Consider the following 27,278-nt stretch of genomic DNA (forward strand, 5'->3'; position numbering starts at 1 on the left):
AAAAGCTTATTGGGATTAAAAAAAGATTGGACATTTACATAGATAACTAGACTATCCAGAATTATAACAGTAAGGATTGTTTTAAAAACAAGTTTTTTAAAAGGGCTATAAACTCTCATGCTTCAGGACATAAGCCAAATAAATGTGGGTAGGGAGGGAACTTTCCCTTGGGAAGGTTATCCTGTAACAGCCTATTGCAGGGTTTCTTGTATCTTCCTCTGAAGCATCTGGAACTGGCCACTATCAAGATAGGATGCTAGACTAGATGAAACACCAGTCTGGATTCCTGTGTCATATAATATCAACAAGCCAAATCGAAAGAGTAATACCATGTAAACGTATGCATGGAACCCCAAGTAGCAGCCTCGTATCTCCCTGGAGTTCCTTTTGAGACATGTAGTTGAACCTGCCTTGGATATAGTTGAATACATTTTAAGACCTCAGGCACTGGGACACTTGCCAGATGACAACAAATATGTATACATAATCTCATCTATTTAATCTTTCAGTGGAAACACTCTGCCCTCTAGATGTATCCCTGTAAGCTATGAACAGCACACGTGTTTTACAGAAGACTTACTTCTGTCCAAGTAATAACTGAGAACTCTTCTAGCATCCGAACAATGCAAACTAGCTTCTCCCAAAATGAAGACTGAATGAAGATTGAAAATATAGATAAATTACTTACTAAACACACTTGAAGAGTTGCACAGAACCATCTTATCCTTATGGAACAGTTGGGTGGAGGCGGGGGCATGGGAGCTTGGATCGTGCACTCTTCACACTTATGTGATAACTACCAAGAATGCAGCCTTTTTAAAGCAATTGTAATGAAATGAATACAGGATATCAAAAACTGAATCAGACCAGTGGTCCACCTAGGCCCATATCCTAGCCAACAGTGATCAGTACTGGGGAGGAAAGCATAAGAAATTCTTGAGTGGACCATTGTGGGATAATCCATAATGAGATGGCAATGTTTTTGCAGATAAGAAAATTGCCTAGGATTAGAGAATACTGTGACAAAATGCAGAGGGATTTAACAAAATTAATTGAATAGGTGGCAAGATGGCAGATTAAATTCAGTGTCCATAAAATGCAAGGAAAGAAATAATCTGAACTATTCTCATACCCATTCATGAGTTCTCTATAAACTTTAGCCAGCGTGACAAAGTTCCTCCTCTACCTTGGTGGGTCATGCGCTTATTGGCGGATTTGTTCGCCTCACAGCTTCACCCTGTGGGTCGGGAAACAGCCCAGAGACCTTCCCTTCTGGTAGAAGCCACAGTCCAGGTCAATTCCTCCTGTGCTTGATCAGAAGTAGGGAGGTTTGGGGGGAACCCAGGCCTGCCCTCTACTCTGGGTTCCAGCCCAGGGCCTTGTGGACTGCAGCTGTCCGGAGTGCCTCCTGGTATAGTTCCACGACAGCTACAACTCCCTGGGCTACTTCCCCATGGCCTCCTCCCAACACCTTCTTTGTCCTCACCACCAGACCTTCCCTCCTGATGTCTGATAACACTTGTACTTCTAAATCCTCCAGCAGTATGCCTACTCACTCTCAGCTTCTTGTACGCCTCTTGCTCCCAGTTCCTCACACGCACTTCCTCTCCTCTGGCTCCCTTTGGCCTGACTGGAGTGAGCCCTTCTACAGCATCAGAGGGGCCTTACAGTCAGGTGCTTAACAGCCTCACCTGACTCTTAGCAGGTTAATTGGAGTCAGGTGTTCTCATTAGCCTGGAGCAGCCCCTGCTCTGGTCACTCAGGGAACAGAAAACTGCTTATCCAGTGGCCAGTATATCTCTCTTCGACTACTCTGCTGTTCCCAACTGACCTGGGTCTATCACACCAGTCAGAAGAAAAAACTCCAGGGTGCAATTGTGGACAGGTCAGTTAAAACATATGCTCAATATTCAGTGGCAGTCAGAAAAACAATCAACGTTAAAATATACGAAGACTGTGAACAAAATAAGTCTATATAGAAATCTATAATGCAGCCTTGCTTGTAATACTATTCAGTTATGGTCACTCCATCTCAAAAAGAAACATCAGAAATAGAAGGGGTCCAGAAACAAGCAGTGACAATTAGAAGAATACACAGATTTCTGGATAAAATATTCTCCATCAGCACTACATTTCTGCCCCACACAGGTCCACCTAACTATTAAAACCACCTAGAAAATTAATACAACATACTTTTGTTCTGAAGCAAGGAACATTAAAGGCCTAAAAGTACATACCCTCTTCTCCTTCAACCATACCATTACCACAACTATAGTACATACATTACAGACCACATGCTGCAAATTTAATTCTGCCGCCAACAGATATCAATCTTTAATCCAGTTAAGTTCCTTTCACCAACACAACACCAAACATCCACAACTATTGTGGAAAAAAACACAATCTTATAAAGGGATGCATGCAAAAGAGGCAGAGATAAGGTTATCAGAAGGAAATGGAAGAGAAAGTTCAGTGTTTATAGGAGGAAAAGAAACAGAGGTCTGATGATCTCAAGGTTATCTTTCTGAATGGTTTGTCTTTTCATTGTACATATGGGCCCTCAAATGGAAGGTCCTTCAGAGAGGCCTCTCTCTTAAATGAGACCCCAGAACCCATCAGTCACATTGTTCACCTGCCGCATCCGCAGGTTTGGTCAATCGCAGCTCTCACAATCGTTGCTCCAGGACAATGGGGGGGGGGGGTGGGAAGCATATCCCTCACCCCATGCTGCTTTCTGCAGCCCCCATTGACCTGGGACAGCAAACCACGGCCTGTGGGAGCTGCGACTGGCTGAACCTGCGGATGCGGCAGGTAAACAAACCGGCCCAGCCCGCCAGGGTGCTTACCCTGGGGAGCAGCGTGCCAGAGGTTGCTGATCCCTAGTATATGGCATATCTGTTCTTGGATAGAATAGATGGGGTCTGTCCTCTTGGAAGTAGATATGACTTCAGCAGAGTTTAGTCAAAAATACTCTACAGGTTCTAAGATGCTTCTATTATTTGGAATGGCCACTTGCCTACATTGTCTTGGTTACTGTGAGACTCTAGATCAAGCACCTTTGAAAGCTGTCCCAAGATTTCCTCCTTGAAGCTTCTGACAGCATTAGATGGGTAAGTTACACACTGCCTCAATCCTGGATGGTTAAAGGTGATGAACCCTCAGAAGACTCTTGCATTGCACCCCTCTCCTCTTCAGCCTCCCATAAATCTGATCAAAGCCTAGAGAAGAAAACACCTGGGAAGACAAATCTGGTGGAAGGCAACTCTTTCGGTGATGAGAATCTGGCTGAAGTCTCTTTTGTGATTTCTCAGGAGGCCAGTGTCTAAGCTTCTGACCTCAGGATTATTGTGCTCACATTGACCAATATGGACAGCAGTCCCTGTTGACAAGGGAGATGAAAAACAGAGACACCTCTCGCCCCTCTCCAGGATCAGAAGATTGCTAGGCAGTTACATGGGTCTATTGCAGGACCAGAATATAGACCATCATCCTGACCAGAGAAAGCAAGTCAGGAGGCATAAGCTGCACCTGGCATCTCCAGATAGTAAAGGACCCTAGAAAGATCTTCAGTGTCTATCACCCAGGCAGTTCTTGACACAAAATCTAGTCTTCCTTCAGAAGAGGACCCACAGTCAAAGTTTGGATTGCAGAAGTTTCCCTCTTCAGAGTAACAGAAGATGAGGAAGATAAGAGCCAGATACATTATATTAAGGAGAGCGTTGCTTCACCATCTGTTAGGACACCTCTGAAACAAGACCAGAAGAAAATACCAACGCCAAAGAACCCAGTGCTGAAGGCTGACACCTAGGCCTCAAGAATGGATGAGTCCAAGGAGAGCAATACTGTGACATCTCCCACACTAATGAATTGGTTTTGGTCTTTTTTAATACTGTGGTGCAATCCAGCATCGACAGATATGGCACAGATGATCACTGGATCCTCTGCTCTCAGAATGGCAACAAAGCCAAAGAGGTTCCACATCTGATATTAAAGCTCTCTTTGCAAAAATCCATGTTGAGGCAGCCTCAATATAGACCTCCTGATCACCAGTACTGGACTTCAGCGCAAAGCTGCTCATGACCAACTCACCTCCCCACCTTAACAACTGCTATTTAAACATCAAGAAATCCCTTAACACTGACGTCACCAATCAGCACTACAGCTAGCCAACTAGGACTTAGGCCACATCTACACTACAAACTTACATCGGTATTACTACGTCTCTCAGGAGTGTGAAAAATCCACACCTCGGAGCTATGCAGTTATACCAATCTAACCCACAGCGTAGACAGAGCTCTGCTGACGGGAGAGCGTCTCCCATCGACATAGCTATCACCTCTCAGGGAGGTGGATTAAAGTATACCAATGAGAGAAGCTCTCCACTGGCATAACAGCATCTTCATTGAAGTGCTGCAGCTGTACAGCCTTTTAAGCAGCGTTTTAAGTGTAAATCTGCCCTTAGACTCTTTAGAATCCCTATATGTTGATCACATCAAGGGTTTAGCACTGGACTGGAATGAAGGAGTCTTTAAAGCTTCCTCAAACAAGGGCTTCTTGAGGCACCTTTGTTTGGGGAGTTGTAAGGACCCATAGGGATTATATTCCTCACCACAGTAGATCAAGCACTGGATTTACTCACCTGTCACCAACATTATAGCTTCAGATGATGCACTGATCTTAGCAGTGGACATCCCAGCTGCTGAGAGATAACCAACAGGGCCAACTAAGTCCACATCAGCACAAAGTGTATGTTGTCTAAAATAAAAACAAAACAAAAAACGATAAACCAACTACATCAACTGCTAAGCCTAGAAAACCCTAACAGATGCCCAAGAGATAATGGCAACGGAGAGTCCTCTGTTCCGGCTTGCTGCTTCTAAGGCTGTCAGAAAGGACCAAAAGCTTCCATGTTTCTATACTTAAGGCAGGCAACTACAGAGAATGGATCTCAATACAGGGAATTCTCAAAGGCATTAAGCTTTCATTAATATAAATAATAAAAATAATAAAAAAGATATCTAGATGAAGAAAAGCTTCCAAAACATGAACCAAGTGTAAAAAGATGCAGTAGTGTCTTCTTCTGTCTGCAGACAACTTAGGCCAGTGCCTTTACTGCTGCTCATAGTCTAGCCAAGTAGCAGCAATGCAATGAAATTAACAACTCTTGTCAGTTTCACAGCTGTTACAGAAAGCCTAGGTGTTTGTGAAACCGTCAGTCACTTCAATTTCTTGTTGTTTCTGCAAACTACAGCAGATGTGCTAGAGTTATTCACAGGGGAAGGAGACCCAAAAACAGGCTTGAGAAGAGGAAGAATTCCCCTATAGCCGCTAGAAGTGTATGGCAAGTGGAGTAAACTCCTTGTTCCTTCCAGGAGCCAAAGCAATAAGTGATATTTGACCAACTTCAAACATCTAGTAACCAGAGTGATAGAAGAGACAGAGCTCCCAGGCAAGAACCAGGGACAAGCACACTGTTAAAAAGCCAGCACTTTCTCCATTCACAAAACACCATGGTAGCAGAGAAGGGACACAGGGAGCTCATTAGTTATGATTCCTGAACTTCACTGATCCTGGAAACCACCACCTAATATTTCCCATCTTTTCTATCTACTTAAGCTAGGAGTTCGAAAAATATTTTTCTTTTAACATATTCATAGTTAGGACATTAACGAAGTAAAATTATATTCCATAGCAATAGTTCATTAGGACTAACTACAAAAAAGCGAAGTCCTTAAAAATAAACACCTTGAGGCTAAAAGTTACTAAAGTCTCACCCTGATGATGGTAATCTGCTAATCAGTATACATCTTTCTCAAACTGACAAAATCTCACTGAAATAAATACCAACAAATTCAGAAATTAATACATTAAGAACCGCTTACTTATAACACTCAAACAATATCCAACGTGAGAAAAGGCATAATGAACAATTTGAAAAAGAAATATTTTTAGTTAAAAAACCCAAACAAAAAAGTTACCCACCACAAAAATTTTGTAAAGACCCAGTTTGTTCTACAACAGAGGCTTTATCCATAATTACAAACGTATTTGCATGGTGTCTGATTCAAGACAAACATTTTTGCATGATAATAAAACAACAAAAAACAGTGTTATTGTTTTTTAATTAGCCTAAAGCTGGAAATAAAACTGAAGCTTTACAGCCAAATGACAAATTCCTGACTTAAACAATGAAAGATTTTTACACTGAGAATGTGTAGTTTAGTTATGCCTGGAAAATGTTTTATGTCCTATTTGTTCCTATGGGCTGCAAAGAGTTTTTCTGAAGAAACATCATTCAAAATGAACATCAATTGAAAACTTTTATCAATCTTAATACGCCTTTGAGAATCAGTATATTAACATTTCAACCCTATGCTTCTAAAATGAAAGGGACACTGTGTCAAATGCAGCACTCAGAATAGTTCATTTAACACCTTGATCTCACTGGGCATTTCACTGCCAAATGGAAGCAATCCACTAACAGCATCTTCATGCAAATTGATGTGACATACTGGGAAGAAATCTGCTGCTAACCTCCTCACAAGCTCTGTGATGACAAAAAAGTGAAGGTGTTCTTCTGGGGTGAGAACAAGTGTCATTGGAAGCCTTTCCCATGCAGGTGGGTGCGATGAGAAGAATGCACTCCACTAGTGGTCTCCACACAAATATTAGGGCTGCAGAAGATGGAAATGGATAGCTGGCAGTCTTCTAAAGTGAAGTGGACTAACAGTAGCCAGCCTGAGGTACATGAAATGGATAGCAAAGGGATTCAAGATGTGGCCATCTCAGACACCAATGTTATCAAACCATATTAGGTCCCAAAATTCAAAGAAAATGGTTTTGATTTTTAAAAAATTTCCTATTATAAGACATTCCAGGCTTTCATTAATCCAATAAAAAAGAGTGGTGTGAAATGCACTGTGCTTCATCTTGCCTCCTAAGCGGACTGATAAGCCCTGACAAAATAGCTTGTTAAATTTTAACTAAAAGCAGGACAATAATTCTTATACACCTCTACTTCAATATAACAATATAATGTCCTCAGGAGCCACAAAAATCTTACCACATTATAGGAGACATTGCGTTATATCGAACTTGCTTTGATCCGCCAGAGTGCACAGCCCACCCACCCCCTCCCGGAGCGCTGCCTCACCGCATTATATCTGAATTTGGGTTATACTGGGGAAGAGGTGTACTATCTTACACAGAATTTCACACTCAATAATACTGATTCCACCTGCCACAGGCTCAGAAATATCAACCCACTCTATTACAGGCTTATTAAGGTTGCCTGGCACTTCCCATTATAAGACCCTATTTTTAGTTTCTTTTAACTGTTAAACTATATGGTTGAAATCTTCCAAAAAATTAAGCCTGAAAGCATACACCCAGCATGGCCAATTTCAGCCAAAGCAGTTCAGACATTTCCAAGAATGAGGCTACAGGAAAAAAATGTTAAAATCCTGGTGCCTTTTCTTTGAAAAGCTCTTAGCATTCCTATGCTTGGTGTAGGGAATTGAAATTTGGCAGAGCATGGTCTTTGCACCAGTGATGTAATCTGATATAACCCCCTGGAAATATGCTCAATTTGATCTAGTGATAAACCTTTCAAAAGTTACAGTTCACCCATGATCAGTAGAGACTTCTTAGATTTTAAGATATGAATTCCCTGAAGATTCTGTCTCCCCTCAGGATGTTCCAGCTTGGGGATGAGCAAGACTTTCCCAGCAACTGCAGGTGTCTGCTATAGGTAGGGCCCCACCAAATTCACAACCCATTCTGGTCTATTTCACAGTTATAGGATTTTTAAAAATCAGAAATTTCATGATTTCAGCTATTTAAATCTGAGATTTCATGGTGTGGTAATTGTAGGGGACCTGACCCAAAAAGGAGTTGTGGGGAGGTGGCAAGGTTATTGGGGGGGTGTTGGGTGGGGCGTTGTGGTACTGCTATCCTTACTTCTGTGCTGCTGCTGGCGACAGCTCTGCCTTCAGAATTGGGCAGCTGGAAAGCAGTGGCTGGGAACCCAGCTTTGAAGGCAGAACCACCACCAGCAGCAGCACAGAAGTAAGGATGGCATAGTATAGCATTGCCACCTTAACTTCTGCACTGCTGCCTGCAGATCTGGGCCCTCAGTCAGCAGCTGCCACTCTCTGGCCACCAGCTCTGAAGACAGCAGCACAGAAGTAAGAGTGGCATGGTATGGTACTGCCACCCTTACTTCTGTGCTGCTGGTGGTGGGGTGCTGCCTTCAGAGCTGGACACTAAGCCAACTTCCACCGCTCTCCAGCAATCCAGCTCTGACAGTAGCGCAGAAGGGAGGCTGGCAATACCACAACCCCCACCTAATAAACTTGTGATCCCCCTGCAACTTCCTTTTGGGTCAGGACCCCCAATTTGAGAAACGCTGGTCTTCCCCCATGAAATCTGTATAATATAAGGTAAAAGCACATGACCAGATTTCATAGAGGAGACCAGACTTCATGGCCCATGACACGTTTTTCATGGCCTTGAATTTGGTAGGCCCTAGCTCTGGGCCATGCCAAGCCTGAGCTCACAAAATGAGAGCTGGGACACACCCCAGAGTGATGCAAGTTTCAGAGCTGTAAAGTGGCAGTGTAGACAGTACACCAGCACGGGGAGCAGTAGCTACTCCCCTCATGGAGATGGGTTTTTTATAGCACTGTGAGCTCTCCCCCAGCACTGGTGCCGCAACTACACAGCCATGTTAAAGCGCTGCCGAGGCAGCACTTTAACACTGGTAGTGAAAACATACCCTAAGTGACTGAGCACTCCTCAACTCCTAATGATTTTAGTGGGAGCCACTTTCCAGATAAAGCCCTTACCACTGTATTCTTAAACACAAGATGTTTTCAGCCAGAAACCTGAAAGAATGAAACCAACTAGGAACATATATTCATAAAAGCAAAGGGGGAGGTTGTGTTAAAATATAGAAGACTAGTGTTGATATCAAGAATCATAATGGACAAAAACAGACATTTACTTTAAGACTTTTCTTTTGTTTAAAGATCCTTTTTTATTCAGAATTCAGTTAACTGGTTTTAGATGTTTTCTTTTTGATTTAAAGTTGTTTAATATCTTGTCCTAACAGGTAACAATGTCTAAAGTTCACCGGCAAACAATAATGGTAACAATAGCTTTAATTCCTATGCCCCAATTTATTGTGGGTGATTATATAATGTGTTAAATCTTTATAACTAGACATTAATAAAATTTGCATCACTAACTAAATCAAGTTAGTTCCATCAGTGCAAACTCTTAATGCAGATGGACTGCTCTTGCACAGAGGGGGGGCATATACCACCACCGCTTAGTCTGGCAGTCAATTATGTAGCTCCACAAGTGCAATTAAAAAAATATTTTAAGGCCTAACTTCTACATGCTTCGGTGATGTAGGCTATAGAAAGTAAGAGTTAACAGATAAATTTGCCATGAACTTAAGTGATAAAATTATAATGCAAATGTACATTTTAAAAATAAAAAATGAAGTCTCAAAATAGCATTTACTTTTCCATGATAGAGGAACTGAAAATGTCTGAATTCAGTAACAGAGGCTGGACGTGATCTGCTTTGCCTTCATTCCGCACTTAGAGAAGGCATTATCGGAGGCCACTGAATGTCTTTGTAGATCAGAGATTGGCAACCTTTGGCATGTGGCCTGTCAGGGAAAGCCGCTGATAAGCCAGAACGGTTAACCTGCAGCGTCTGCAGGTTCGACCGATCGCAGCCCCCACTGGCCGCAGTTCGCCGTCCCAGGCCAATGGGGGCTGCTGGTTGCCCTTCCTGCAGCCCCCATCGGCCTAGGATGGCGAACTGCGCCAGTGGGAGCTGCAACTGGCTGAACCTGCAGACGCTGCAGACAAACAAACCATCCTGGCTCACCTGCAGATTTCCTTGACGGGCCGCATGCCAAAGGTTGCCAATCCCTGCTGTAGACCATATTTTACCCACCGGTGGCATTTTTACTTCAGCCACATCCAAGCTAGTCAGTCTGCCTCTGAATGGAACAGATTGCTAGTCTCTCACTTTTTGGGGGTGAGAAGCAGGACAGAAGAGGAAGAAGAGGGGGAGATGCTACTAGTTAGATTACCTCAGCATTTCCCTAAGTGCTAGATGTGCCCTCCCTACCAAATGTTGTACAAAAGATAAGCTGGGGTATTCTTAAAATATATAAATTAAGACAGGTAGGCCTTAAACAACACATGGCACAGTTGGGGGAAAGGGGAGGATTGTGTGTGAAATTTGTTTCATTTTCCTGAAGAGAGGCTCACCTTTCAAAACATTTGGAAAACACTGCATTGTTTGAAGCAGCTTGGTTGACTGAATATTTCAGTCCCTGTTCTTTTCTAATATTCGCCAACATGTGAGAGGTGAGGTATAGCATATCATGCACAGAGTTATATGTTGCAAAAAATAATATAAAAAGTAAAATCATAATACGGTGGATTTGCATACAACACAATAACAGCTCCTTCCTTGGGGACACTTTCTCTGGGGATTTCTTCTTGACCCTCCGTAAAACTGGGTTGCCTTCTGATAGAAAGATATTCCTAGCATGCCTTTCTGGGAATATCCCTTACATTTTGAAGGCATAGCTGCAGCTTGAAAGCAGCCTTTTTGCAACTATCTGTTTGTTTCACTTCACCCTCTTCCAGTTGATAAGTACTCCTGAAGAAATGGCATTTTTTGAGAATGCGCCACATAGAAAAAAATTATTTTTTCTTCAAAATGCTCCTAGATTTGTTGAACTTGTGGGCCAGTCATCCTGTCAGTTGACCTCAACAGTTGTTGTTCTAGCATAACTGATGGAATTATCAGATCCCTTAATTAAAAAATTCCTGTCAAAATGCAATAGAAATTTGATTCCTAAAAACCAGAAGTGCCATTCACTTGAACCTTCGAGCTCAGTCTTGCCCTGCACAGTGCATGTGCACTAGGATGTTTTTATAAGAGGAGAGGATGCAGAAAGCCCAGGGGAAAGGACAGACAATCAAGCTAGCTAGTGAACCAAAGCTCCAGGGAAATATGTTCTGTTGCCTAATGGGAACAGTGAAATCCCCAGTCAACTACTGCACAAGCTCTGATCTGCAGCACACCCTCGATGGGGTTCAGGCTGTTTCAAGAATCATCTGTTCACGCCCTACTGTATATCTTCCCTCATAGCCTGGGGTTTGACAACTTGGATGTTATCTTTTTTCTAGAAGTGACTGAATTCTCACTTCTGACGTTGCTTGTCTCAGCAGACCATTCTAGTTCTTCACATCAAAGTTTCCTTCCAGAAAATTTTTTGTTCTGAATCCTGTCCTGGTGTCAGATGGGAGGAATGATGGTTTAGCTGTGTATTAGTCAGGGATAGCTGATTTTATTTATTTATTAAATTTTTGGTAGTTTCAGTAATTGTCAAGCAGTACAATTACTATACAAGTACTGTAAGTACTTTATTACCCTTATCTTTCTTCCCCATGTTTGTTGCATCTAGTCTCACGATTACACTGTAGTGTGACGTGTGCGTGTTTTTGTACAGCGTCTGGCACAATGGATCCTGATGGGGGCCTTTAGGCACTATCATATTAAAATAATAAAGGATTCAAGCCATAAAGCAAAGGAGAATAGGTGTATCCATATTTACCACACCCACCAATGTGGTATTTGAGTGTCACTTACACTGGAGAACACCATTCGAGACTATTTAGTCCAAAAAAAAGGATACGTCCTTCTGATTAAGAAACCTGAAGTTTCAAAAGTATTATTAAATTAGTCATTTGAGAGTAAACAATGAGTTAAGAAGTTATTTTTTCCAATTTTAGTGGGATTTTCCATATGAACGTGCAACAGGGATCACCACACATGATTTATCTGATTGTTTGCATGGTGTTCTTGGCAATTACTCTATACAGTAAATTGGGTGGAATATTAGCTCAGAAGGCTCACAGGACTTGGAACTAGGTGGAATGATTTTGTGGCCCACACTCATAAGAAATGGCAGTAAAAAGTCCAGACAGCGAGCAAATAAAATAAGAATGCTTATTACCTTCAGGCACAAATGATGAAGCACACGCAAGGCTAAAAATTAACATTGATGTAAAGGCACTTCACACTTTTCTCAGCCATGATGTGCACAAGGTGACATAGGCAGCCCACAGGGTGGGGGGGTGGGAAGGGTGGCACAGGGAAGGAAAAAAAAAGACAGTTGTTGCTCTCGAATTAATGCTGCAACACCCTTGTGCAAGCTCATTGTGACAGAAGCACTATCACTTCCAAAAGCCAAACAGGATTTTCCTGGTCTCCATATTTGGATTCAGAGCTGAAAAATATTCTCTCCAGTGGCACTCTCTGGACCTGCTGGGACCAATAGCAACCAGGTGATCACTTTACATTTGCTGTAATCAAAATGTCAAACCAGGATTGGGAACAGCTTGCTGATGTCTGCTTCACTGCTGCTATCAGTAGGTAGACTAAATGGTTAACGCTTTCTACTAGATGGTTTACATCATCATCTGCCATCTCTTTGATGATAGCTGTTTTTGTGTGTGCATATTCATATTTTCTGGCAATTTCAAAATCAGGAAACGCAATTGTATCTTAGATTTTCTGAAAACTGATCGTCACAACTGGCAAGTTATGCCTGATGAGGAATCCTGTTACCAACATTCTGGTACAGAGCACGCTGTTGTCAACTTCCATGGTGAAGAACTGCTTTATATCTGTGCTCTCCTAGCTGCTGTTTTTGCAGTTTCAACATGCTTTTTCATGCCAATGTGAATTTTCGCATAGTTATGACCGGCATGTACAACAGTTTGCTTATGGGACAAAGCTGACAGTACACATAATCACTGCCCTTTATTGACAGCTTAATCACATTTGGTTGTATAGCTCATTTTTGAAATTCTGAACCCTTTTTGAGTGTTTTTTTGGCATATTTGGCTCATTATCACTTGCCCAGTCATGTGGTTTTACTGCCACTTCTTATGAGTGTGGGCCACAAAATCATTCCACCTAGTTCCAAGTCCTGTGAGCCTTCTGAGCTAATATTCCACTCAATTTACTATATAGAGTAATTGCCAAGAACACCATGCAAACAATCAGATAAATCGTGTGTGGTGATCCCTGTTGCACGTTCATATGGAAATTCCCACTAAACAGTGGTGGTTACGCTTTGGGGCAAGTAGGGTGTAGAAACAAAATCTTGCCTACTTGCCCGCATGGCACTACTCTCACCAGAGATGCAATCCAAATTATCCCCATTGTACTCCTCACCCCAAACAGAGTGAAGGGGAGGATTGGTCTCAGGAAAGCTGCCTTGCTAGGACGTCTGGTGGAATCTCCAGTGAGGTTTTCAAAAACAGGTTAGACAAACACCCGTCAGGGACAGTCTAGTTATTACTTATTCTGCCTTGAGTGCAGGCGGCTGGACTAGATCAGTGGCTCTCAACCTGGGGCCAGGGGTCCCCTGGGGGGCTGCAAGCAGGTGTCAGGGGGGCCACCAAGCAGGGCCAGCATTCGATTTGCTGGGGCCCAGGACAGAAAGCTGAAGCCCCACCGCATGGGGCTGAAGCTCAACCCTGAGCAACTTAGCTTCACGGGACTCTATGCCGCATGGGACCCTGGGTAACTGCCCTGCTTGCTGCCCCCTAACGCTGGCCCTGGCTTTTATAAGCAGCAAAACGGTGTGGAAGAAGTGGGCCATGGAGTTTTTATAGCATGGGGGGGGGGGGAAGGGACACTCAGAGAAAAAAGTTGAGAACCCCTGGACTAGATGACTACTGAGGTCCCTTACAGTCCTACATATCTATGATTCTAAGGAGGGAGCCTGAGAGGCGTGCGTGCGGCCCCCTCAACCTTCCTGTCAAAGGCCAAGCCCCCGCACTGCATGCTAAACCCCAAACTGAAAGAAGGGGAGGATCGGTCCTAGGAAAGCAGCCCTGCCATGCTACCTAGGTTCCTTAATTACCTTGGCCAGCCCCAGGCCCAGACCTGCTTCCTGGGATGATCCTCTTCTTCTCCCTCCAGTGTCCCATTCCCTCTCTCCTCCTCTATTACAACTGCCTCCTTCTGCCCTTCTGGCTTTTCTTCCCACACAGACTGCACAGCAGCAGATCTGATAGTAGGCAAGCCACAACGATTCTGAATTGAGTTTGGGGCACAGGATTCACCACCCAAGTCACAGGTGGCGTGTTGCGCTCTAACTGCCCAGTGTGCATCCTGCTGGCAAGCTCTACAACACATTAACATAATCCAGCAATTTCACATGGGCAGCTAAAGTGCAACACTCAGCCTAGGTGATGGATCTGGCACATCATTAAACTCCATTCAAAACAGCCACTGCTTGCCTCCTGTCAGACTTCTCACTGCGCTGTCTGTGTATCTGCCATAGGGCTGGTGGTGAAGAATGGCCCCTGCAACACTATTTGCTGTGTTCATCGGACCTGGGTCATGGGGAATGATACAAAAGTCATAGATTTAAGACCTGGATTCATAATTATATATAAAAACTGGGAAGACAACAGAAAATTCAACAGGGCTAGTATCTCCACTATTCCTAACCTACCGCCTCCTATCCATACTAAAGTCTTAGCCCGTCTCTCTGACATCTCCGTGTGGAGGTCTAGCTGTTAGCTCAAGCTCAGCATGACTAAAACAGAGCTCTTAATCTCCTCAACTAGCCATTCCTCGTTCACTCTGAACCTCATCATCATTCTACCTATCACTCTGGCCCATAACCTTGGCATCATCTTGGACTCTGACCTAGTTCTCACATCCAGACTCTGGATTCTTTATGCATAGAATTGCTAAAATATGACCTCTCCTCTCCACATAGCTAAAACTCTCGCCCAGGCTCTCATCTCGTATCTTGATTATTGCAACATCCTTTTCTCTAGCCTTGACAAATGCAATCTTGCCCTGTTCATATCCTTTCAGAATGCTGCTGCAGATATCATTTTCCTAGCACATCACTTTGAACATGTCACTTCTCTCTCTGCATTCCTCCAGTGGCTCTCTCTTCTCTATTGCATCAAATATAAATTGCTTGTCTTCACTTTCAGGGCCCCTTCGTGACCGATCATCCATCATTCACTATCAAGATATCTACTCCCACTTTGATTGGCCCATGATTAACTCATGCAGTTAACTCATGCGATTATTTAAAAAATTAATTGCTATTAATCGCACTGTTAAACAATAGAATACCAATTGAAATGTGCTAAATATTTTTGATGTTTTTCTATATTTTCAAATATATTGATTTCTATTGCAACACAGAATAAAGTCTACAGTGCTCACTTTATATTATTTTTATTACAAATATTTGCACTGATAAAATTAAGAAAGTATTTTTCAATTCATCTCATACAAGTACCGTAGTGCAATCTCTTTATCGTGAAAGCATAACTTACAAATGTAGATATTTTTGTGTTACATAACTGCACTCAAAAACAAAACAAATGTAAAACTTTAAAGCCTACAAGTCCACTCAGTCCTACTTCTTGTTCAGCCACTTACTAAGACAAATAAGTTTGTTTACATTTACGGGAGACACTGCTGATGACTTGTTACTTACAATTTCAACTGAAAGTCAGAACAGTGTTTGCATGGCACTTTTGTAGCCGGTGTTGCAAGGTATTTACGTACCAGATATGTTAAACAATCATATGCCCCTTCATGCTTTGGGCACCATTCCAGAGGACATGCTTCCATGCTGATGATGTTCGTTTAAAAAAAAATGAATTAAATTTGTGACCTAACTCCTTGGGGAAGAATTGTATGTCTCCTGTTCTGTTTTATCCACATTCTGCCACATATTTCATGTTATAGAAGTCTCGGAGGATGACCCAGCACATGTTCATTTTAAGAATACTTTCACAGCAGATTTGACAAAATGCAAAGAAGGTACCAATGTGAGATTTCTAAGGATAGATACAGCACTTGACCCAAGGTTTAAGAATCTGACGTGCCTTCCAAAACCTGAGAGGACTGAGGTATGGAGCATGCTTTCAGATATCTTAAGAGAGCAACACTCTGATGTAGAAACTACAGAACCTGAACCACCAAAAAAGAAAATCAACCTTCTGCTGGTGGCATTTGACTCAGATGATGAAAATGAACATGCTTCGGTCCGCTCTGCTTTGGATCATTATCAAGCAGAACCCATCGTCAGTTTGGACGCATGTCTTCTGGAATGGTGGTTGAAGCATGAAGGGACATGTGAATCTTTAGCGCATCCGGCACCTAAATATCCTGGGGTTCGCATGGCACTGTTATAGCCAGCATCGCTGTTCTGACTTTCAAGTCACATTGTAAACAAGACGTGGGCAGCATTATCTCCCACAAATTGTAACCAAACTTGTTTATCTGAGTAATTGGCTGAAGTAGAACAGAGTGGATTGTAGGTTCTAAACTTTTACATTGTTTTATTTTTGAATGCAGTTATTTTTTGTACATAATTCTACATTTGTAATTTAACCTTTCATTATAAAGAGATTGCACTGCAGTACTTGTATTATGTGAATTGAAATATACTATTTTGTTTTTTATAGAGCAAATATTTGCAATCAAAAATAAAGTGGGCACTGTACACTTTGTATTCTGTGTTGTAATTGAAATCAATGTCTGAAAATGTAGAAAACATCCAAAAATATTTAAATAAATGGTATTCTATTGTTTAATCACACAATTGTGATTATTTTTTTAATTGCTTGACAGTCCTAGTTACACCACTAGACTGCAACAAAAGCAGCTGTACTGCTCCTACAAAAACCCCAAAACAGTACTGCATAGTGTTTAGCACTTTTTACACACACACACACACACACACACACACACACACACACACACACACACACACACACACACACACTTACTTCTCTTTTACATAGCACTCCTATGACAGGTAGCACTCTGGCGCTAAGCAGAACAGAAATCAGGGCCCTAATGTTTTTCTTCTGAGAGGTAGGAGATAATTATACTCTCTATCTGAGCAGAGGAAAGAAAAAATGAGAAGCAAACTCTCACAGGAAAAAGATATACATTAAACACAAAGGTAATAATGGAAAAAAGCAATGGAAACAGTGAATAATATGTATAGAGAGAATATAAAGGATGAATTGAGGAATAAATGGAAATTTACAAAATCAAATATTTCAGAGGAATATTGAAGACATTGTTTCTTAATGATTATATCTATGTAAAAGGATGTAAAAGAGAGATCAAGAGGAGGAGAGGTTTTTTAAAACAAAAATTCAAAAATCAATGGATGATGTTTTGAAAGGGCATTTTAGGCACTGACGAAGTTTTTGGATGGTTTTACCCTATTTTATCATTTTCCCTGCTTAGTATATTAAAGGTATGTATGCAATGGTCAAGGAGGAAAAGGTAATAGGTCTTGGAATAAAGCATGAAAGAATAATAATGTATGGAAAAGAAGTCGTCATTAAGTAAGGAAGAGAAAAGAGGGAGAAACTCTCAGAAGCAGCGATTAAGTAGCAAAGAAAGAAAAGCGACCTGTTCAATCCACATTAAAAAAAAACACAAAACAAAACAAAAACTAATTTGTCTTCCTGGCGTTCCCTCACTAAAATATGTTTATTACAGGCTTGAACTGTTGCCTGTCATGTCTTGTTTAAATATAAACTTTTTCAGTAAGTAGACTCTTGTCTTTAAAGCACAGTTCTGCTCTGAAAATGGAGACTAAAAATAGCATTGAAGCCTCCCATTCATGTCCTGTTTTCTGTCTCAAACTTAGGGCTTGTCTACATCACAAAGTTGCAGCGCTGGTGAGGGGGTTACAGCGCTGCAACTTAGGAGGTGTACACATCTGCAGGGCATCACCAGCGCTGCAACTCCCTGTTTGCAGCGCTGGCCGTACTCCCGTTTTGTCTTGGGTGTAGAGGATCCAGCGCTGGTGATCCAGCGCTGGTAATCAAGTGTAGACACTTACCAGCGCTTTTCTTGACCTCCGTGGAATAAGCAGGTATCCCAGCACACCTGAGGAAGCCTCTGGTAATCAAGCAGGTCTCCTTCCCCGGTTTGCTCTCGCGTTCCCTGAACCCCCGAGCAAGCAGGTCTCCTTCCCTGCGGTTTGCTCTCGCGTTCCCCGAATCCCCAGCAAGCAGGTCTCCTTCCCTGTGGTTTGCAGGGGGGTTCGGGGAACGCGAGAGCAAACCGCAGCGAAGCTGGTCTCCTTCCCCGGTTTGCTCTCGCGTTCCCCGAACCCCCGTGCAAGCAGGTCTCCTTCCCTGCGGTTTGCAGGGGGGTTCGGGGAACACGAGAGCAAACCGCGGCGAAGCTGGTCTCCTTCCCCGGTTTGCTCTCGCGTTCCCCGAACCCCCGTGCAAGCAGGTCTCCTTCCCTGCGGTTTGCAGGGGGGTTCGGGGAACGCGAGAGCAAACCGCGGCGAAGCTGGTCTCCTTCCCCGGTTTGCTCTCACGTTCCCCGAACCCCCGTGCAAGCAGGTCTCCTTCCCTGCGGTTTGCTCTCGCGTTCCCCGAATCCCCGAGCAAGCAGGTCTCCTTCCCTGCGGTTTGCTCTCGCGTTCCCCGAATCCCTGAGCAAGCAGGTCTCCTTCCCTGCGGTTTGCAGGGGGGTTCGGGGAACGCGAGAGCAAACCGCGGCGAAGCTGGTCTCCTTCCCCAGTTTGCTCTCGCGTTCCCTGAACTCCCCTTGAAGCCGCCCAACAGTGCTGCAGTGTGGCCACATCTAACACCACTTGCAGCGCTGGTTGCTGTAAGTGTGGCCACTCTGCAGCGCTGGCCCTATACAGCTGTACTAATACAGCTGTAACAACCAGCGCTGCAAAATTGTAGATGTAGACATACCCTTAGTCAAGTAACAAGTAAAATTATGGGTTTTCCCCCTGAGCTGCTAGCTTTTTTTTTTTGTTTGTTTCTTGTGCTGTTTTTTAACTGCAAACTCACCCTGGACTGTGACAATCAAGCTATGTCTTGATTGAAATTAGTTCTGGTGAGGTGTACAGCAATGGATTAAGACCATTATTACTTGTACAGACATATGTAACAATATGGCAATTTGAGAATAAACCCACAAGTAGTAAATTAAAAATCTATACTTAGTTGCAAAAATATTAGATATAAAGGGCAAGTATTGAGAAGTATTTAACAGTTTTCCTAAGAAACAAGTTTCTTAAAAAAATGATTTAAACTATGATATTTTAAGGTAAGGAAATTTTGAGGAATCTCTGTAAAGATAATACATGTTATACTAGCATGGATTAATGTGTCAGAAAACTTTGAGGACACATTAACCTCTTAAATTCATACAGATTGGGAAGTCATCATGAACAATACTTCTGCAAAGTAGCAAGTGAACAAGTAAAAAGAATCTGTTTATTTTGCCAATTTTTGGATCATTTTAATAATATTTCACGATTTAAACATACTGTAAAGTTTTTTTTTAAAAAAAAAAAACAATCAAGTCTTACTATTAAGAAATCTAATTCGCTACAGCGGTCGGAAGTCTTTCTTGGTTGACAGAGAGACTGCTATTTGCATGAATTAGCGTCTGCAAATAAGCAATAGTCTGCTTTAATTTTATATAAGATTACTGAGAGTGTTTGAGAGATGACAAGAGTCCGAAAGAAGCTCCTGAGAGAAGTGAGTCAGTCTTAAGTTTCCTAACACCTCCTGCACCTCAACAAAAACAAAGTAACCAACAAGCCAACCAGACAGATAAACCTTTAGCTACCATTCTAAGTGTATCCAATATCATGCTTTTATTGAGTAAATGCACTTTGGTTATTTTGGGGGAAAGCTTTAATTTAGCATTTATCCTGTCTGCTTAGTAAGGGAATGTGCATACAGTAGTTCTCTGTAATCTTGCTGCAGAGCTGATAATTGAGATAACTCCACTTGCTGCTTTAGGGAGCTACATATACACCACTTACTAATATTAGGGTTTGTCTTCAATGAAGTTAGTTCAAGGTATAACTTAAGTGTTGCCCTTAACCCAATCCTGTCCACACACAAATATCTCTAACTCAAGCTAGCTGGATGATAAAGGAGCATAGGCTGAAGTTTAAGCGCAGATGACACTCAAGCTAGTAATGCAGTTGGGTCACGGCTAATCTCTACTGTTAATTCAATTACACTGTGCTGCTTGAGTGTTATTTTGCAGTATGGCCATTCTCATTTTAGCTAACCTAACTAGAAAGGAGTTAATTTTAGTGTAGATTACTGCAGAATTAGCTTGAGTTAAGAGATAGTCTTAGAAGAATCAAACATCCTACTTGCTAGAAAGGTTAGTTGCACAGCTTTGAAACAGAACAGCTTAATGCAATGGCTTTCCCATCAAGGCTTAAAATTGTAAATGTTCAAAATGTGTATTGGTAATAGTCTTAGGCCAGGTCTACCCTAAGAATATTCATTGGTAAAACTACACCACTTGTGTGGCTTTTTCACACCCCCTGAGCGATGTACTTATACTGACCTAACTCCCCAGTTTAGAAGAGTGCTATGTGAACGGGAAGGCTTCACTACCTCTTGCAGAGATGGATTACGCTCTCCCATTGGCGTAATACTATCGTCACTGAAGCACTACTGCTGCACAGCTGTATGTGTAGACAAGTCCTATTTCAACAGCCTATTTAAAGACATCTGCCTTTTGCTATTCTTCTACTATAACACCATGATATTGGTTTATAAAATGACTAAAGTTAAAAATATTTAAATTATCTATATCCCTCTCAACACAATTTAATAAGTATTTTCATATATAACTGATACAAGATTACAGCAAAATACTTCTTAGAACAACATTTCTTAGCTTGTCATTTTCTCAGTATAGGCACTGCGGCTCTACCTTTAAATGTTTATCAATACTTCTACCTCATCTCCCAGGTTTTCCCCCTCACAATTCTGTGATTCCTAACTGAGTGGCAAATGATTGTGGATGAAGGTGATCACTAATTCAACACACTCATGCTGTGAATGTAGGTGCAGCTCTGAAATAAAACAATAATGTAACATTGTTGAGGTGGGTTTTTTTTTTGTTTTTTTACTTATTAGCAAAATTTGTAAGGCTTATTTGAAATTTTCTTCAGTTTAAAAATTCACTGCTCTTATTTCAAAAGGAGTGAAGTACATTAGTACGCAGTATGTGTCAAATTCATCCATTGTGTAATTCTGCTGGTTTCTGTGAAGTTACAATAGGGCTGAGTTTGGCTCGACATGCTCCTCAGACCTCTTAGCAATAGCACACCATTGGGGATAATATGACAGCTCACCAATCAGGCAGCAGGAAGACTTCCAGGTTTACTCTGGGGGAATTCTGCACCACTGTGCAATGCAGAACTGGAACAGAAATTAATGTTTTTTGCAAAATTTCTGCCCCCCCCTGAAAAGGACTGCAGAGCTGCTGACTGCCACTAGGGGGCAGTGGACCCTGCAGAGCCCAGCTCACAAACAGAAGACACTGCCAGGGGAAGGGGGAGGGAGCTGGAGGGTTCCTGGCAGCTGCACTTCCCAGCATGCCCTCAAGGAACGAGAGGGTGGCGCCACGCAGGTAACTCCATACAAGCCCAGGACCCAGCATCAGGCTGTTTCTCCCCCTGGATCCCTGGGCTCGGGGAGGGGGAGGGAGAGGGGGGGGGAAGGGGTGTGAGTATCTGGGCTGGGGGCCCCACAGATGGGCTATGAGAGGGAGGGGTGCAGGAATCTGGCCTGGAGGCACCCCACCGCTGGGCTCTGAGTGGTGGGGGGTAAGGGGTGCAAGTGAGTGTTTGAACTGGGGGAGGGGGGACTGTAGCTGGGCTCTGGAGGGGAGGAGCTGTAGGTATCTGGCCCTCCTGCTGGGCTTCGGGGGGGAGGGGGCATAGAAACAGGAAGTGGGTTGTCATAGGGGTTTCATTAACACTCTAATCCTGGAGGAATTTTTTTGTGTCTGTGTTGTTACAAACATAGTTGCTGATAGGTATTCTGAAATATATTACCAAAATAATTGACACTGGTGTGATTATGTAGCGTATTTTGACAAATAAAATATGCAGAATTTTGCAGAATTTTAAAATATTGTGTGCAGAATTTTTTATTTTTTGGCACATAATTCCCCCAGGAGTAAAGTTATGTACTTTAACCTGTGATTTAGTATGACTAAATCCTATAGACACGATACCACTACTATCAAGTAGTAATAACTAATTGAACATTTCTCAGATATTCTGCCTTTTGCTGTTAGAGGATAATTTAGAATGAAAACTGTTCTTGCTAAGCTCCTTCAATAGACTTTGCAATCTAAATTAATTTAGGTACATGCTAATGTCCTTGTATTAAACAGCTTAATATCTTGCAGGTTCTAGTTTAAAGGGACTGTCATCTTAAAACAGAAAGGCATGCCAACCTCATTTTTTAAATTTACTGTTGTTACAAGTAACTTAAAATTACTGAAGTCAAAAGAGGAGGAAAATATCTAATTTTGTACTTTATGCATTTCTCAGAATTTTGTGCATAGTCTGTTTCCCCATGATGTTTGTTGAGGGTATTTTACACAGCAACAGAAGACATTTTTACAAAAAATTAAAAAGAGGAATACGTGATTGAAAGAAACAAAAATATGGAAGATGATCTCTGAGCAGGATCAGTAACTCTACTTTAGATGAGCCTCCAAAACTAATATTTCTGGAAAAATTTTAATATACAATATAAGACATTTGGTTTCAGGAATATAACTCATTTAAAATAAAACAAACACTTCACTGCTCACCTGAGAGAAGGTACAAATAGTGGGCAGAATCTGAGTGTCTACCAGCAGCAAGTTGCTATTTACAAATTTAGCTTTTAAAAAATACTGGTTTTAATAACAATTTTGTTTGCAATATCCAGAATGCCTTAATGTAAGCCAAACTACGCTGAGCTATACATTTCATACAATTCCTGGAAATACTGTTTAATTGGCACTACCACTCACTGCACCCTGCTGAGACCCTGTAACACAATTCTATCCCCATACAGTTCAAATGTTATAAGTGTATTTCTGTAATAATTTGAAACCACTCAGACAAACCGTTGTAAGAGACAATTGCCTCAGTTTAAAAACATTCCACACAGAATGATGTATGGTTTAATAGATTAGCACATTAGACTTAAAAGCATAATCTTTGATGTGGCTATTTTAAAGTGGTTTTAGCAAAAGTATAAAATATTAATCCTGTTTTCCAATAAACATAACTTTTGATCTGCTGAATCAGTCATGCTACATACAATAATTAGAGAGGGAGGACAATGTAATTAAATTCATTTGGGGAAATAAGACATTAGCACAATGCTGTATAAACTAAAAATGATGCAATCACAGAACAAAATTCCAGCAAAGGCAAATACACTGAGTACAGTAATTTTAACAAACAGAAGTTTTTATTTTATGTCCAATCCATAGTGTTGTGCAATCAATTCAAGCTATACAATACATATATTAAAATTTGCTTAGAAAATACTCAAGAGTATATATAGTGTATTGTTAAGTGTTTCTAACTTTAATAACGCCACTCAATATTTCCTTTTTATTCTGAAATTTGAAAAAAAATCTAAAATGATTTCAAAAACAATATTAAACGAAAGTATTCATAAAATACAGCATTAACACATGGCTAGACAAGGTTGCTGTAGCAATATGTAGCTTCAGAATTCAGCAAGTATTTTTTAATTAATTAATTTACTCTTTTTAAATAAAAGAATTTCAGGGATATATTTGCTAGGGGAATTATGCTGTTTTGGTTTAATTGTGATGGTTTTCCTACTGAAAACTCATATACTTTTTCTTATTTACAAAACCACTACATTCCTAAGAGCAGTTCCCTACCCATCACTGGTGCCCTCCTGAGTCATGCCTGGCATTATACCAAAGCTGTTTGGTGCAAATGGCAGGAGGTGACCCAAGTTCTCTGTGATAAAAAGATGCCAGTAATTTGACCCACCCTAATGTACAGAACGGAGAGAGATGGACAGCCACAAAAAAGAAATCAGTATGCCCTCCATCACAGAAATGAAGATGTTCAGATGGTCAAACGGTTGGACACTCCAATATAGAAAACAAAATGAGATTAGGAGGGCCTGCTGCGGCTCGCCCCAATTGAGGTCAAGTTGAGGAAGGCGAGGCTACATTGGTATGGATATGTCCAGCGGAGACCTCAAAGTTATATTGGTAAGATGGCCTTTACAAGCACTGTGGACAGAAGACAACCAAGGGGGAGGCCAAAGACTCAGTACATGGACTGGATATCAGCAGACCTTAGAGACACTAATTTGCATGGTAGCCAGGCATACAATTATGAGTTTTGGAAGAACGCTATAAAAGTCGCCACTTCCCTGTTCAGTGGTAAGAAAGAAGAGGAGTCCCTTGCTCATCACTGTGGAAAGAGGTAATCTGTTAAGTTATTTACTAAACAAGTTGCGGTGTTATGTTGTTGGAAGCACATGACACCAGTGTTCCTTGATTTGCCCTGGCTGATGATTAGGTTCACAATGTAGTCTGAAGTACTGGTATTGACCCATAAAGCCCTAAATGACTTGGTTCTTGCCTACTTGCGACAAGACTTCTCTTCTCATGTCAACAATCAGAAGACATGCAAATTGGAGTCCCTTTGGTATAAAGAGAAGGGGAGCTGTTATTAGAGTGTTCACTATTTTGAAACTAGTCCTTGGACTGAAAAAGCATGAAACTGTTGATCTGCAGGGCATACTGTAATGACTATGAATTTACTTAGAATTTGGGAATGAAAAGGGGAGAGGGCTTGTGAGGTAGGGGAGTACTGGTTGGTTTTAATTGTGGTTGGATTTTTTTGGCTTGCAATGAAGAACAGCTGCTGGCTTTACTGCTTGAGGGGACGAGGGGAAGCTACGTATTTTTTGTCTACATGTTCTGTAGATCAGACCATATATTATTCTTGCCACTGCATCCTGTAAGCAGTCACAAGAAACAAAACAGTTTAAGCTACTAACAAGCCTATCGAATGCAGAAAAACATATGAAATAGACTCATATCTAAAGGCAATAACCTCAGTTCCCTGGGCAAAAGGGCAGGACAACTGGGCTAAAGAACTGGGCACGGTTATACTGTGCATGGCTGCACACAAGAGGCTGTGGATATATTTTGTTCTCTGTCTTCCAATATAAATATCTCAGTTGACATGAAGTCATAGCATGCATTTACAAATATGTATAGCACATTAAAACTAAGAGATATGCAAACATCTTTTTGTCTGTAGTTCCTTTAATTTCTTGCAAAGGCCTCTGATTCAGAAAGGCTGGATATACATGTTCTGGGGAGTCACTTTGTGCAAATAAAGTGCCTTTAAAGCTTTTTTTGGGGAGGTGGGGGAGAAAAAGTTGGGGGCCACCTATTTACCATGTGGTGGGAGGGAAGATTTCACAAGTCAGCTAAGCCCTACATTCTGCAATGCACATTTCCCACAACTGTCATGAGAGCTGAATATAATTAAGTTTAAGTACTACTTAAGGAGCTAGTTTTAGAGTATTCCACTTCTACTCAAAGAGATGACTGTCTTATTATTCTTTACTAAAAAAACATAAATAAAGTTATCAACCCTTCACTAAAGGACAGCTTGATAGAAATGATTATTTCATCATATTCAGGCACAGCTTAACAACAGTCTTAACCTGAAACTCTGGACATAAAAGCCTCTGTTTGAATTCAGAGAATGAAGAGATTTATCATTAAAATAGGTTATCTAGCATAATGAGTTAATTCCTTCAGAAAACATGTACATATATCGGAAGAAAGCTTAATACTGTATAATCTATATCAACGAAGAGGTGTCCATCTGCTTGTCACTCACCCCATGAGGAACAAAGAATACAATCCTAAAGTTATTACTGAGACAAAACTCTTAGTGACATCAACTTGCCCAAGCAGGGTTTGTGGACTTTGACCCAAGCTAACTGAATATATTGAGAGCTTTATGGCTGTAACTAACAGTGTGATTGAAGTAGTAAAAACTGCTGGGCCTCATTTTTCTCAAAAGGTCTATCCCTACCATATTAAATAGCTAGAGTGCCCCTCCCATCAAGTGTCATGAAAAAAATCCAACCTCTTTTTATATTCAAGATTTTTTAAACTTCCATGAAAATATCTTAAAAATAGAAGAGACTCATAAATATGCCAAACAACCCCTACTTCTTTTGCAAACAACTGAACTAGTAAACTCTTCGGTTAAAGATTACTCAAAAATCAACTTTCCTTTCAGCATATAAATTTAACCAAGAGACTCAAGTTAGATTTACATGAACACACTGACTTTTTAGTATCATCTGTATCTACTTGTTATCCAAGATATATTTAGCTTACTTTCCCTCTTTAAAAAAAGTATTGTAGAGTGGTCCAGTTTAAAAAGGTAGAAAAATTGATTACATTTCAGGGAAACAAGTTACCTATACAAATGATACTTACCAAGTAACGTGTTTCACAGTGCATCTTTTTTTAAAACCACAATCTATTTTTCTGTTTGCTTTCTACAGCAGTTGGTACCAATGAGTATGCTCAAGTATTTCCTATGGGAAATGATAATACATCATATTTGATTGCAAAGAATACTCCAAGTCTGCAAGAACTCACAACTCTTTCTCAGAGGCTAGTATCAATGTTCATCCAGTTTGGGCTTGCTTCCATCACCCAAATACCAGTGATAGTTAGTCTTTCATTTTAGCTTACCATCCAATTTCTATATTTGTAATACTATCAGCACGAGTGATGTCACGCATAGGAAGAAACTAACAGAGAATAGAAGTCAAGACCACTTTTTGACTTTGATTTCAGGACCACAGAGAAACATACATTAACTTATTTTACAAAGCAACATCTTCAAAAATTATTATAAGGAAGCAATTACATTTGAAAAGCATAAAGAAAGTGTAACACTAGATTATTATTTTATATGAACTCTTTATGACAGTTTCTACAGTCATGAACTTTACATCATAAAGAACAATCTGAACAACTAGATTAACATAATATGCTTATTGATAACGTTTTAAGTAACAAATCACAAAGTTTTATCACTTAGGAATAACTTTCCTCTCAATTTCATTGTATTGGTATGCTTATACTTGTATTTAAACACCATTTAAAACATTATGTAGTAATATTATGCACTCATATGTGCAACAATATTTTTATTACTCTTTCTGAAACTGAAAAGTAGCCCATAATATATTAATTAGAATGGTTTAGTCTATACATAATTCCAGTATTAAGAAAATTATGTCAAGTCACTAAGAAAAATCCACCAGATTCAA

At 41.0% G+C, this 27,278-nt stretch overlaps 1 protein-coding gene across 4 annotated transcripts in view; it reads right to left on the reverse strand.

The window, feature by feature from the left end:
* The window catches only part of PLAG1 (PLAG1 zinc finger), a 54,932-nt gene that overhangs the window by 19,912 nt on the left and 7,742 nt on the right, over positions 1-27,278 (reverse strand). For 2 of the 4 annotated variants that reach the window (XM_030553124.1, XM_030553125.1), the window contains exon 2: positions 4,640-4,755. The exons of the other annotated variants lie outside the window; for them this stretch is intronic. The gene's annotated coding sequence lies outside the window, so the exon portion shown is untranslated. The remainder of the gene's footprint in view (positions 1-4,639; positions 4,756-27,278) is intronic. 4 annotated transcript variants of the gene reach the window in all.

This window comes from Gopherus evgoodei, chromosome 2 (assembly GCF_007399415.2).
Source record: "Gopherus evgoodei ecotype Sinaloan lineage chromosome 2, rGopEvg1_v1.p, whole genome shotgun sequence".
NCBI classification, from domain to species: Eukaryota; Metazoa; Chordata; order Testudines; family Testudinidae; genus Gopherus; species Gopherus evgoodei.